Here is a 15217-nt window from a genome sequence, read left to right as displayed (position 1 = left end):
GAAAAGATAAGAAAACCGCCACAACGTTTCATCTCGGAATAAATCTTTACTTGTTGTTTTGCAGCCTACCCATTCTGACCTAACTCCTCCCTTGAAATTCCCTAACAGATAAGGGTACGTAACGGCTCATGCGATGCTCAGTTGCAATTTGTCCCAAAACAAACAAGAACAGCAGCTGAGGGTTTGAGTTTGAACATGCACTGTATTAAAGCAGCTTTTATTTCCATTGATAAATGCTAGATATTCCTACAGAGATTCTCCAGGTGAGTAAGCGATTCCTGTTTCTGTTTCTATTTCTGTTTCATATATATATATACAGTATATATACAGTATTGTACTATTATTATATAATTGTTACACTGTGGCTGTGTTGTGTGTGTTAAGCTGCTGTTGCACTGCAATTTCCCTCACGGGATCAATAAAGTATCTATCTATAAGAAGACATTACCAACAACGACCACAAGATGGAGATATTGTCTAGACATTACCAACAACGACCACAAGATGGAGATATTGTCCAAAGAGGCAAGAAGGGCAAAGCCGCGATAAGGTAAAATCATTTTTTGTAAGAGATTGCTGTCAGAATGCACATCCGTATCCCAAACAGAATCTCTAGTAAAATATGATCATTTGTGAAACAGGCAATTGAGTGTCTGCTACAATATGATTGCTACAGATGCAGCCATTCAAAATGCGCGGGCGTACGCTGTACGCAGTCTACCACAAGTTACCGGTAAATACCGCGAGTTACCGGTAAATACCGCTAGCAAAATAATAGTATCCGGAATTTCCGCAAGGTGGAGCTAATAAAGCTCAACTTCTCATGTTTGAGCTGTAGCCATCAAAGTCTTTAATGAAGATATTACTAATAGTATTAATAATAAATGAACTTGGACAAGCTGTAAACTCAAAGTATTGCCCTGGTCCACATTATTTTTTTCATTGCCCGTCTTTGTAAAAGTAACACCACAGCATTTCGCAATCACGCATTTTTTTCCAATCATGCAAAGTACAGTAATTTTTGAGAATCGATTCACCATGCCTTTCACATGCTCATAAAAGAGGTTGATTTAGGAACATAAACATATTACCGTATGCAAACTGTACTGTATACAGTTTGTATATGTATATGTATATGTATATTTAATGTCTTAACTGTGCCCGTTTAAGTATTGAATATTTATATGGAATTTTACCACTGAAGGGAAATCTTAGTGCCTGAGCATAAAAAGAATAGCAGCATACTGGAACACGTGTGAAGGCCATAAACGATATTAATTTTGGAACATAAACATACAGTATATGGCTGGTCTCGGTACTTTAAAGAAAACATACACGAAACATGGTTTCATTATGACCAGAATCGGTCTTGAGATATTTTTAACTTGATTTACAGTATTTGAGAGGTATGTCTTGACACCGATACTACGTAAATACTCCTCACGTATATGTTTCTAGGTTTATATTATGCATTTCATACGGTCAAATTGCTTTTGAGCAACTGATAAGAAGCGCGAAACGGTATGCCCAGGGCGTTTTAGTTTTCGTTTTGTTTTAATGCAGTGCAGTGGATTGATTAGAGATATCAAGTACATACAAGTCATTTTTTAAATGTTGTAGTTCGTCTTGTAAAAATGTTACGAGTACATCATCTGTCAACAATTACACAGGTTCTGTTTCCATATTGCGGTTTTTGGTTACGTAATATTATTTTCTAATTTCACGTTGTGAATATATGATTTGGGCAAACAGAGCCGCAAAGAAGTACATTATGGGTTGTTGTTGTTTTTTTGCAGTTTTATCTAAAATAAGCGATGCTTAAACCTTTGTCTGATTCTTGTGAAACTATCCACACGACAGTTACCTAGGAGTTGACTTCAGTGATGTCACTGATGGGATGTTTCTAAAAATCCATCCTCTGTAAAACATCTTCTCTAGTTGTTCTGCATATGTATTCGCTAATGAAGCTGTGTTTTTCTGAGCCTGGTTCTCTACATTTCTGTATGAACCAGCTTAGAGGGCTAAAGACAGCTTGTGTTTAAATTGAGTGTAAGGTAATTTATGCTTCTAAAGTCATGGTCAGCATTTATTATTGTACTGTGCTGTAAACTTCTTCTGTGCCTAATTACATTATTTTATAGTCGATAATGTTTCTGTAGTGCTTTTTCAGCCCTCAGCATGTGTCTGCGCTGGTGGTGCTGTGGGTTAGGTTCCTGACTCCTATGTCACATGGTCTGTGGTTGAATCTCATGGAACTATGACTTTAATTTTTAACAAACATTTCTTTGAAAAAATGAAACATTTCCCTTGGTCAGAGATTAAATAAAACCTCACTCGCATCAAAACAAATTTATATTTCTAAATATCACAACATGATCGAATTTACGTCTTTTTAATAACAATGAATAGTCACCTATGCGTTACAAAATAAACATTTATATTGATTTGAATTGCGTTTTGATTTAAATCGTAAACGCGTGTTTAAATATATGTGTTTAAAGGCGATATACTGTATAAAAGCGCTGATTCTTATGGAATGTGTTCGGCCGGGGATTCAAAAAAAATATTTTTTTTAATCGCGTATCTAAGGAAAATTGCAGTATAACTTTGTTCATGCACAAACAGTGGCATGTTACATTATAATTTGGGTGTCTCCTCTTGCCAGAAAGCTCTAAATTGCATTTTGAGTGCGGTTTTTGACTTTTTCTAAATTGCAACCCATAAATAAAGCTGATACAGTTTAGACTTACTGTATTCTAAACTGTATTACAACATCACATTGGACAATGCAACGTAAATTGCAAAAATGCACTTGGAATCTATCCTAGCCCTACTATGAAAATTATTTAAACTGCGACACTTATCATTCATCTTTAAATAAACTTTATTTTATATAGCGTTTTAAGCGAATAGGTAATTAGATTGCTCATAAACCTAATCGCTTTTTCTACATAAACACAGCGTGATTGCTCTCTGAAAATGGTTTTTTCTTTATATTTAGGCTCAGATTTCAACTATAGATCGTATTATTATGAACTTTCTTGGAAAAATGTCTTTTATGTAAACCATGTTTGCTATTAATTCATTTAGGGCTAAAATACGTTCATTGTCTTCCAATCGAGTCGAGTTGACATTGGAAGCTTGCCACGCCCGGACTGTTACACCAACGCATTAGCATGTTGAAGCGATTTCATTGAGGAGGCCATCTACTAGTTAACACTGTACTTCCTACTTTGAAAATACCTGTGAAATTGGTTTAATTCGTCACAGCCAGCACTCCGGCAGAGAGGGGGGTTGTACTCGTTAATGTCTGATGACATACAAGTGGAAAGATTACAGATTTTAACCGTCTTTTTTCTGAACCAGGGAAAATCTGATCATGTTTCTCTATAACAATAATAAAAAACTTTATTTTCAATTATTTTACATATCCCGCTTGCACATCGCATGACTTTAATAAATCTATTCTTTATTAATACTAAATAAATAATACTAAAAATACTTCAGCAAATAGGTCACTTGATTTTTGGAATAATTCCAAATAGCACAATGATCCACTGGCATCCCTGAAGTCTGTTTAGTGCATAATCTTCCAAATACAATCACTAAGCAATTATAAGAATTATACCATCCTACTTCTTTGTGATATCCTGTAAAAACTAAACCTATTTTTATAAGGCTTTTACTCAAAAGATTTCCAAACACACAAAGCATTTGTGAAGTACTATAGTATTTCTAAAGGTTACTGGTACAACATCAATCATTAAAGCTTAACAATAAAGTTTAGATTGCTGACTATGGACTAACTACATTAACTAACTGCAATGCAACACTATACATTTTACAAGAATATCTGGTTGAATTCTTGCATTTGTAGCCAATTTAATGCGAGAGAAATAAGCCAATTTAATTATTTCACAAAAAATAATGTGATATAAAATGGATGTTTTTAACTTTATTGTAGTGTTTTAGAAACTAATATGTCTTCAAAAATGGTTGTTTTTCACTCCTAGGAATGAAAGCTGTTGTTATATAATGTTTATTTTCAAATTTTGAAAAATCAAAGGATTCTAGCTTTCTCCCCTTTCAGGCATCGGACACAGAGAACCTCATGGTTTTCCTAAAAATCATTTTTTATGTTCCCTGGTGTTCCAAACTTAGTTTTAATCAATTTTAATTTGTTATTATGTTAAAAACAGGGTAATAAATTTCTAATTGGACTATAAATAATGTCATATTGTCTGCTATAAAACTGATGTTTTCAACTCTATTGTAGAGATTCTAGAATCAACTAATAGAGAATTGAAATAAAAAAGGGCATAAGAAAACATTACCAACAACGACCACAAGATGGAGATATTGTCTAGACATTACCAACAACGACCACAAGATGGAGATATTGTCCAAAGAGGCAAGAAGGGCAAAGCTGCGATAAGGTAAAATCATTTTTTGAAAGAGATTGCTGTCAGAATGCACAACTGAATCCCAAACAGAATCTCTAGTCAAATATGATCATTTGTGAAACAGGCAAATGAGTTTCTCAGGTGCCCATTGCTCATTTTCAGACACATTTATGCAATACTTTCACCATGCGTTGAGCAATAGGGATTAAAGATACCAGAGGTAAGGTTTAAAAGTGATTCTGAGGTGCAACACATCAGCGATACAGCTAGGCATCTGAAATGCGGGGTTTGAGAGCCCTTCAGGGAACACCGTACCCTAAAGGTACCAGAAGTCCACTAGTATAAGCATTAAGTCACTGTCACCCCTGTTACAATGTGATTGCTACATATCTTCATTTCTTTGGTTTTTAAGGAGTAAGAGTGCAGGGGGTCTAAATCTGCGATCCAGTGTGTTGAAGTATTTCACAACACTACCTGTAGCCCGTATGGAAATAAATACTAATTCTGATTATTGCCCTGGGCATGTACCAATAAATCACTGAGCATATATCACTGTGTTGAAGCTAGAGACCTGTATGTAATATTATGGTGCTAAAATGTCATTTTCACATATATTAATGTAATAAATGATTGCTTATGCTTAATAAACAAATCTAATTAAAATAAAAACTTAAGTTTTGTATTTGTCTTGTACCATAGAACATGATTTTCTTTGTATTTCAAGCCCACAAAGTGTCCAAATGATGCACGACATGATATAAGGAAGATTATCACATGAAAAATCGGTATTATCTTTCTCATGAAAATGCATTCCTTTCATTACCTTTTAATTTTTAAAATGAACTCAAGTTGTGTATAATGTAATAATTTAAGTAGAATAGATTCTAATAATATAATGATCCAGTGTGTTGCACTACTTCACTGCTTCACTGTTCTATGCCGTCTGGAAATAAATCCTCAGACTGCTTACTGCCCTGGGCTTGTACCAATAAATTACAGGAGCACATCTATATATCACTGCGTTGAAGCAGGAGACACACAATCACTGCAAACACATCCTAAATACAGTGTTCCAGCACCTTTGACCTCATCCAGAACGTATCATTTCTTGAAAGGGATTGCTGTCTGAATGCACATCTGAATCCCAAACAGAATCTCTAGTAAAATACGATCATTTGTGAAACAGGCAAATGACTGTCTCAGGGGCCCATTCCTCATTCTCAAGACACATGTATGCAGTACGTACACCATGCATTGAGCAAAAGGGATCAAAGACACCACAGGTAAGGTTAGAATTCATTCTGACTATATTCTAAAATATTGGACTCATATTCTTATGATGGCAGACATGATGCTGCGTTTAAAACCGGGGTTAATGGACATTATATGACTGTCAATTCTGTTTTGTTTTGGAGACACTTGGCTGCCTATATGGTACAGTGCAGCGTGAAGGAAACATTTTCCAAAACTGTGTCAGCTCAAAAGTTGTAAGAGAACCTCTCCAGCTGCTTTAACTCTCTTCATTTTTGTCATTTAATTGTCTGTCGGCACTATGTGGCAGCGTTGCATGACAACCCATCTCACCACGGAAAGGAACCTAACAGCTTTGGTAAGAGAGGAGAAAAGGACCTGGCCAGTAAGGGGCTCGAACCCACGACTTTGACGTTATCAGCACCATGCTCTAACCAACTGAGCTAACCGGCCTCACGACAGTGGTCCTCTCTGTGCAGCGCCTTTTACTTCCATTGACAAATGATAGCAATTCGAAGAGAGATCCTTCAGACCAGCAAGCAAACCCACGGCTATTTCGGTTTTCTATCTAGGCAACGTTGGTGTCTGCAATAGCATACATGAAAGCGTGATGCAATTTCTGTGGCTACATTTGTTGCACGTCATGCACAGTAAGAGTGTTTCTAACACCAAATAAAAAGTCAACAATTAGCGATCACGCCTTCTCCTCAGTTAACCCACTGAAACCCTTGCTGTTAACAGTTCTTTACTGCGTGCTTTAAGAACACCTACATAATGTGTCAGTTCTTTCAGCTTTATTCATTAGGTTTTCAAAGGCATAAGTAGAGCACCAGAGGCGCGAACGTAAGATGTGTGGTTATCTGAAGAACTCATTTCCATGGCAGCAGGGCCAAGTGATTCAGCGTATTTATAGTACCAGGAATGGAGAAGCGGCACTTCGCCTTTGCCGGGGAGGCACAAGGATACGTGTGGCAGACGCCATAGTCGGCAGGATTCAAACCTGTGCAGGGAGTTCGCAACGGATTTCAAGTCCATCGCCTTAAACACACGGCCACGACTACAGCAAGCTCACCCCCGCCGCATTCCTCCTATAATCTAACACAGAGTGCGAGGTGGCTGCGGAAACTTTTTCAAAGTCGCTCTCCGTTAAAAAAAAATAAATACCTTTGACAAAATACGTGCCGGCAGACAGACACGCCTCAGAGGGTTTAAGGCTGGCTTCACGTTCAAATGATAAAGTCTCCCCGTCCGGATGTCAAAATGCAGTTTTGGCAGACAAAAAAAACAGCAACAAACCACAAATGTGGATAAGGATTTTACAAGCTGCACCACACTGCACTTTCAAAAGCATTTACATTCCTGTTAGACACAGGAATCCTGCACTTGATTATAATGCTGTTACGTGTCGAAGCAGGAATTTATGTCATCCTACCACTGCAATACGGGGAATAGAGGGAAATGAGCACACGCTACGTATGTCTCAATCACTCCCTAGAGTCGTAAGGCGCATTGAAGGGTGCACACCCATCATTAATCGTTGCGCCTCTGTGAAAGGAAAGCTCTTGAGCAGTCTTTGAAACAGCTCGGATGAAACACTTGATTGCTTCCATGTGCATCTGGAGCCCATTTCTTATTTTCACTTCACGCCGCCCAAAGCATTTCTAAAACAGGAGATTCGTGTTTGGGAATGCGCCCTGCCCTACGAATAAAACAGGTCTACGGGTCTGAAACCTGCTCCACGGAAAACAGTTCTGTTGCGCTTTTGATCAAAGGGAGATTCGCTGTTCTTACTTTTTGATGACATAACACCCAAAGGGGCTTCTTTGGAGCTGGATTCCAACCAGCATCCTAAAGTTTCTTGGCGGTATCCTTTACAGTCCTCTGTTCGGTCGACAAGGGACAGAAGGGGGCAGCTTTCCTCACACACACAGTGCAATGTACTGTAGTGTTCCCGTTCATTGAATTCGCAGTTCTGCATCAGACCTCTAACTCGTTTCCTTAGCTTGGATTTAAGCCATGAAGCAGGCTTCTAGTCTATAAACGTCTAGAGAAATCACAAACTATTTGAGAGGCCATCATCCCAGGGGAACTGACAAAGTCTATCCCTAAACACCTAGCGCAATCTCTCGAGAGACTGTCAAAAATCGCTTTCTCCGTTTGCGTTGCAAGTAAGTGAAAACGCGGTCTCAAACCAGAGCCACTTGGCAGCAGCGGCACGTAAATACTGTTACTGTCACTGCTCACTGCTCGATACTGACGTTAGCCTACTATACCATGTTCAGCCACCACTAGGAAATGTACGGCTCTAGTACTGGAGCAAACAACAGGAGGGCCAAAGGCACACGGGCACACATGGAGAGTGACGAGAATGGGACTCGAACCCATGCGTGCAGAGTACAATGGATTAGCAGTCCATCGCCTTAACCACTCGGCCACCTCGTCTAGGAAACTGGGCTGTCCAGACATGGGTTGCAGCGCTCCAGATGATCTTTTTCTTTTTTTTCCCTCGTACTCGAGGGTCATTTTCCTGTTCCACATGCGATTTCAACATTTTCCTTGGGAGATGTCAAGCCAGCAAGCCACTGGTTCAGTGGCCATTGTGGAGTTCAGTGGCCCTGTTGTACACAGAATGCACATTGAGCTCCTTGGACATGAAAAGTTCCAGATAAAAGCCATTTGTCATCCTTTCTCTTGGTGTCGATGTTGCTATTGTATGTAAAGGTGGCAACTTGCTCAGCGAACAGGCGGAGCACACACCGAATGCAGATGTGTCTGAGTGGTGTGTCCAAGTGGCTGCAAAAAGACAGCACTCCCAGGGCGCCGTGGCTTAGTTGGTTAAAGCGCCTGTTTAGTAAACAAGAGATCCTGGGTCTGAATCCCAGTGGTGCCTTTTTTTGTTCTGTGTTCTCGAACAGAACTGGTCATTATGGACAACCGCATACGTCTAGACTTAATTAAATGCAAGTATTCATTTCCTGTCTTGAACGACTTGTTTTTCTTAAAATGGATGCAACTTGCAAAATATGAAATACAAACCTCGCTAATCAGCACTCGCGGCTGGCAAAAAAAAAAGAAGTCAGCAATGTTTTTTTCTTTAACCTTAAGCCTGCTAATGGAGAAGAACCTAGTCGCCATATCACATACATCCGTTTCAACGATAAGAAGGTAACAACTATCCTCACTCCAGTGTAAATCTCACGTTGAGGGCATATTTTTTTCCACTTTACCATGAGTTGGGCACAGCTGCACAGAGGCGAGAGCAGAGCAATGAGGTCACGGGGACAGGGGAGTCACACGCTGGCGGTTTGAACACGCGGAAGATCACTGAGGGATCCACAGTATGTGGACCCTCCGTGCGCCATCATTCCACACTCCAGACTCTGAATCCTGCCATCCGAGTTAAGATCTCGGCGGAACCTGAGGCGCAGTTCTTTCTTAAAACGTAATCTGGTGAGCATTTCTAGAATCGTACTTGTATAGATGCAGCCTTTAATGTGTTGCTAGGTTAAAATTTATGACTTCTTGAACTTCAGTAGGCAACTGCCCTCTTGATTTCGGATTTAATTTCTTTATTACAGGGGCGCTTTTATGATGACAGAGTCATGTTCAGGTACTTTGCTTGATGGAGGAAGCTCATTTCGGACTCTGTGATCTGCTCACCTGGAAAGGTCTGCTGTACTACTACAAGAGAGAAGTAGAGTCTGGAGGAAGGGACAATTTTATGATGCTTTGGAAGGTAATGTTTTTTTTTTCTTTGAAATCGAAATGAATCAGAATATCAGTGCAAAAGACAAACTCTTGGTTTGGTTTAAAGAGATATGATTTTAAAACAGACAAAATGTAGAAAACAGGTGTTTCTCACTTTTGGAAAAGAATGGACCGGGGGTAATATTTTACTAGTTGCAGTGCTAAGCTCACTGGGTTACAGTCCTGCAATGTCACACCAGGGTCAGTGGTGCAATGGATAATGTGTCTGACTATGGATTAGGAGTTTGGAGGTTCGACTCCTGCCTGGCGCTGGTTGTTTTTAAACACATCAGCCTACTCCCTAAGTAGCCTGTGCTACTTACTGCATTGTAAGAGCGATTGTGAGCGGTTTTGTTTTCTCTCTTTGACCAGCCCAGCTGCGCCCCACCCGAAGGCAGGGAAGCACAAAAATTGTATGGAACTCATTCATGCTCCTCTCCATGGAAATCTTTAGTAAAAGGCAAAAGATTTGTACGAGATGAAGAGAAACCAGAGTGCGTGGCTGGACAGCTGCAGGAGCCCAGGCCGCCTTCAAGCCCTCTGCCCTGCCGGTCGTGGTTGGCAATGCACCTGGCCTTACAAACGAGCCAGTGGGGCCCGTTCAGCTCCGGGCTCATCGCCTGCGGCTCTCGGCTTACCTGGCAGGGGAGATACCTTGATCAGCCTGTAGTTGGTGTAGTTGGATTGTTTTCTTGTTTTCTGGAAGCAGTGTTTGTTTTGCAGTTTGAGATGGCAACCTTTGGATCCCGCAAGAATGCTGTACGTTTTGAGCTTTTGGATGACCTCTTCATGGATCGTATGCAGTTAGGCAGAAAAGTGTTACAGAAGGAACTTGGCTTTGAACCTCGGCACTTGGATTTCATCTTCGCTCTCCCAGGTCAGAAAGCATTTGAGGTTGTTTTTGCTACCTATTCTCTGTTTGAACAATGTGTGGATGTGTTTGAGGCAAAAAGAGGGAAAGTTCCTGCCCTTGAGAAGATCAACTTGCAGCCTCTGACACAGAGAGAGAGGAAAACGGTGCATGTTGTTATGTTCTCGGAAATGGCAAAGACGGAGGACATTCACACCTGGCTTAAGCAGTACTGCACAGTCCACCATGGAACTGAGGTTAGAGATGTTGACGGTATAAAAACAGGAGCAAGGACATTCGAGGTTCGCTTGCTACCGGACAATGTAAATGGAGGCTTAAGGCACCTGCCCTCTACAATCCGGCTGGGCGCCTGCAATGGCTATGTTTTTTATGTGGGACAACCAAAGGTGCGTCGGCGCTGTGGTGCTGTGGGACACCTGGCATCGTCCTGCACTGTGAAATGCTGCAAGACCTGTGGCAAACAGGGACATTTAGCCTTTGACTGTTCAATGCTGCCAAAGTGCAATTTATGTGGCTCGGAAGGACACGTTTTTAAGAACTGCCCTCACGCCTACGCCAATAAACTCAAAATGAGAAAGGATGAGGCAGTGCTTGTTTCAGCCAAACCGGCCCGAAAAGCCAAAGCAAACAACAAGTCAAACAAAGAACCCTTGTTGAACAAAGAGTCTCAGCCTCCAGCCAGGATCAGTCCTGCTGTGGCTCCGGGGCCGGTGGAAGAGAAATCCACTACGCTCCCACAACCGCAGACTGCACCAGACAAGCACGAGGGTTTGAAAACCCCAGAGAACAGCGAGGACCCCTCCCCCACTCCTGCTCCTCAGAACGAGGGCCATTGTGGGGCCCCCACCGGTGGAGCGGGTCCAGCGACGATACCCAGGATTCAGCGGAGCTGCTTTTCTCAGACTCTGCAAGTGCTACAGATGCCCTCCTCTCCTCCATCCAGTCCGTCACGGAGGATCTGCAACAGCTGGTGGGTGAGGGGGAAGAGGAGACTGGTGCATCGGCTGCACCCCTTTCCCCTCAGTGCTACCAGGAGCTGGACTTGAGGAAAAGGAAAAATGACTCTGTTTTCTCCCCGAGCGAGGAGGAAGGAGAGCATGGCGATAGGGACAGCTGGAACCCCTCCACCCCTCCTTCTACCCCCTTCCTTGAAATGGACTCCGTGAACGCTTTTACTGCTGCCACCCTGATGAAGGCTCATTCAGAGGATGGCTGGCAGGAAATTGGTAAGAAGAAAAAGAAAAAGAGAAGGTAACAGGTGAGACCGAAGAGAAATGTGTTTTGTAAAGACTGGTTCCACTTTCTTATGTAATATGGCTCTAAACATAATTTCTCTTAACACCAGAGGTATCAATGACAGAGTTAAATGCCAGTGTGTCTTTGATTACCTCCAGCAGAGAGAGGGAGATGTGTTGATGTTGCAGGAGTGTGCTTTAGCCTATCAAGAGAGGTATAAAAGCTTTGAAGATAGGTGGGATAAAGGGCCTTCTGTTTGGTCAGGGGACAATAACAACAGAGCCTCTGGCGTGGCCATTCTTTTCAAAGGATGGGCTTTCAAATTGAAAAGTATTCAGAGGGTCATAGATGGCAGGTTGCTGTGTGTGGATGTGGAATGGGGGACCGTTAACCTGCGGCTAATCAATGTGTATTGTCCTACTGACGTGGGAGGAAGGGTGGAGCTACTCAAGGCACTCTCTCCCCTATTGTTAAGTAGCACAGACGTGATAGTGGGAGGGGATTTTAATTGTATCTTAGAGCACACAGACAGGCAGTCTAGCTCTCCGATAAAATTGGATTCCAGCTCACTGGCCCTGCAAAACTTAGTTCAAGACTTTAAACTCTCAGACACATATAGATGTATATATCCCACAACAGCAGGATATAAATGGTCAGGGAGGAATAGCAGCTCCAGAATTGACTATTGCTTTGTCTCAGAGAGAGTGAAAGTTGTTGGGGTCACTCTTCAGCCTGTCTTCTTCTCAGATCATCAGGCTTTAGGGTGTAGAGTGGAACTCAAGGGCGGGACTGTCTTTGGCCCAGGCCTCTGGAAACTCAACACTAAGCTGCTAGAGAACGAGGGGGTAGTATCCCGCTACAAGGAGAAACTATCACAGTGGCTGTCCTTGCAGTGTCTGTACGGGTCAGTAGGAGAGTGGTGGGAGGAGGTGAAGGTGAGGACAAAGGCCTTTTTCATGGCTGAGGGAAGGAAGGCTGCTGCCAGACGGAGAGGAGTGCTAGCCAGGAAACAGAGGCAGCTGCAGCGTCTCTACACGATGATGCACAGTGGCTTCGATGTGCTCGAGGATATCACCCTTTTAAAAAAGGACATCCGGAGCATAGCCGAAGAAAGTAGTCGAGTGCAGTTCTTGGAAGAAAATGAGAAGTGTTCTCGCCTCTTTTTCAAGAAAGTGGAAGGCTCCAAGTCTGTCATGGAAAGTGTAGTTGATGAGGAGGGACGAGAGAGAACAGAGCCGAGTGCAATCCTCTCCTGCACCGAGGCCTTCTACTCAAGACTGTACAGCTCTACAGAGGTAAAGGATGAAGAAATTCATTTTTTTACCTCAAAGCTAGAAAACGTTTTGAGTGAAGAAGATAGGGAAGTACTTGAGAGGGATTTGACAATAGAAGAGCTGAGACAGGCTATGGAGAGCTTACAGAAGAGGAAAACTCCGGGTGCTGACGGGCTCCCTAAAGAATTTTATTGCACCTTTTGGGATCTGCTTCAGGATCCGCTACTGCTCCTATTCGAGCGAAGCTATAAGACAGAATTGCTGCCTGACTCCTTAAGAGAAGGCACTATCTCTCTCTTGTTTAAGAAAGGAGCAAAGAATGACATAAAGAACTGGAGACCCCTCAGCCTGTTAGGCGTGGACACTAAGATCCTGTCCAAAGCCCTTTTCCTGCGCCTACAAAATGTAGTGGCCTCACTGGTAGGGAAAGAACAGACTTGTGGGATAGCAGGACGCCTGATGAGCGACAACCTGGCCTTGTTGAGGGATGTCTGTCTGTACTCAGAGGATCGCTCCCTCCCTCTGTGCATTTTAGGTGTAGACCTAGAAAAGGCCTTTGACCGCCTAAACCGGCAGTACTTAACATTGGTACTTGAGCACATGAATTTTTGCCCCATCATGAGAAAGTGGATTAACCTGCTGTACACAGGTAGCAACAGCAGAGTAATGGTTAATGGCAATAGATCACACCCCTTTGAAGTCTGTTCAGAGGTGAGGCAGGCCTGCCCATTATCCCCCTTGTTATTCGTTTTGGCTATGGAGCCCTTAGCCTGTGCCTTGCGCCAGGATCAGGCCATTAATGGGATACCAGTGCCTGGAAGTGGGGGAGGAGAGGTAAAGACATCTCTATACATGGATGACCCTGCTCCTCTCTGACAATGCCTCAATTAGCAGAGCTCTGCAGTGCTGTGATCGTTTCTCTTTGGCTTCATCCGCAAAAATTAACAAATCTAAGAGTGAGATTTTTTATCAGAACTGGAGGGAGCCAAAAGAAGGACATGATCTCAGGCTGCAAGAGAAGAGAATTAATTTACAGGTGCCATTCCCCGGCATTGTGGCCATTGTCGGTGCTCACACGCGATAAGATAAGGCGGAGGAGAGTGGGGCATGCCCAGCGGCAGACATTCAAGGAGGGGGCAGTGCGAGGTGAGGTGAGGTGAGGTGCGACACCCCGGAGCCCCGACGCAGCTAATGCGGAGCACTTGTTGGACTGGCATCGAAAGGACGTGTGCGCACGGAGCGAGCCTTCCCTGCGGCGGAGCGCGGGAACTTTCTCCCCCCCTCCCGCTGCAGGAGTTGTGTGCGCTGCAGCGGTGCCGAGAGAAAAGCACAGAAGGCAGCAGGCTCTGGAGAGCAGGTAAGAGATGGAGCCTTGTGGGCAGGCGAGCAGGCCCGTTTTTTGGAAATTGCTGAAAAGGTTTGTTCGGTGTGTGGCAGGCGCACGTCGCGAGCTTGCGTGGCGATCTGCCGGTCTGGAGTTATGCAAATGAGGCCGAATTGCATCCCGGGACATGCTGCGAATGCGCAACGGTGACTGCAGATGTGTAGGAAACGGTGCGCTCGTTTTCTTGTTTTGCCCACACTTTTGAGTGTTAGTGTGGCGTGTGAGTGTGTGAAAGAGTGGGCCCAGCAGGAGGCGGTGGCGTGCAGGGCGAGGAGGTGGCCTAGGCTGCGCAATTTGTGCTGTGGGTGCGGGCCTCTTGCAACTTGGTTTATTTGGTTTATTTATGGTTCGCATAAATAAAACCGGAAAAGAGGAATTTATTCTGCTTCCTGTGCGTGCAGTAGTTACAAAGTTGAACGTCTTTACACGATCTGCTGCAGTTTTCAGTGGGTGGGCTTTGTCAGATGGCTTGGAAAAACACACTGTGTTTCGGCTCGGGAAACATCATGAGCAGTGTCCTGCATGTTTTCTGTGTATAGCTGTCTTTTAACGCATACAGAATTCATTCGAAATCATTGATTTCTCCAATTAACAAGGGTCGCTTTTTGAACCTGCCAGAAGCATTCTTTCAATGTAACAGATTTACTCCGGGGAAAGGCAGCATGACATTGAGAGTAGCTCAAGCTTTCAGCACCCGTATCGGACTGCGTGTATGCAGACACCGCTCAGAATCCCCTGTAAGATTCTCCTTCAATTCTGTTTTGCATTCCGTTTTTCAAAAGGCTGCGCTTTGCTAGTCACAATCCAAGGCTCATGACAGCATTTGAAACCAATCGCCACTGCGTTGGCCGGGAATCGAACCCGGGTTAACTGCTTGGAAGGCAGCTATGCTCACCACTATATCACCAACGCACGCCAACAGGTGCCCTGCAGGACACCACCAGAGAATGCTCACGATTTCGGAAGCTGTCTCCGGGACGTGGTGATTCCACACATCCTGAATAAATCATGATATTGTTAGTTGCTGTAGCTAGACGTTCAAATGAGTTTC

The 15217-nt window shown here is 43.1% G+C and overlaps 4 non-coding genes across 4 annotated transcripts; all 4 read right to left on the bottom strand.

Annotated features, from left to right (window-relative positions):
- Positions 1 to 6033: 6033 nt before the first annotated feature.
- Positions 6034 to 6107, bottom strand: trnai-gau (transfer RNA isoleucine (anticodon GAU)). Its single transcript has one exon. It is a non-coding gene; the product is annotated as a tRNA-Ile (tRNA).
- Positions 6108 to 8014: 1907 nt separating this feature from the next.
- trnas-gcu (transfer RNA serine (anticodon GCU)) lies at positions 8015 to 8096 on the bottom strand. The gene has a single exon. It is a non-coding gene; the product is annotated as a tRNA-Ser (tRNA).
- A 1686-nt stretch (positions 8097 to 9782) lies between these two features.
- On the bottom strand, positions 9783 to 9899 carry LOC138226303 (U5 spliceosomal RNA). Its single transcript, XR_011184489.1, has one exon. It is a non-coding gene; the product is annotated as a U5 spliceosomal RNA (small nuclear RNA).
- Positions 9900 to 15006: 5107 nt separating this feature from the next.
- On the bottom strand, positions 15007 to 15078 carry trnag-ucc (transfer RNA glycine (anticodon UCC)). Its single transcript has one exon. It is a non-coding gene; the product is annotated as a tRNA-Gly (tRNA).
- Between the last annotated feature and the right edge of the window lie 139 nt (positions 15079 to 15217).

This window comes from Lepisosteus oculatus, unplaced genomic scaffold, assembly GCF_040954835.1.
Source record: "Lepisosteus oculatus isolate fLepOcu1 unplaced genomic scaffold, fLepOcu1.hap2 HAP2_SCAFFOLD_131, whole genome shotgun sequence".
Classification (NCBI taxonomy): domain Eukaryota; kingdom Metazoa; phylum Chordata; class Actinopteri; order Semionotiformes; family Lepisosteidae; genus Lepisosteus; species Lepisosteus oculatus.
This window is presented reverse-complemented; position numbering and strand designations above follow the sequence as displayed.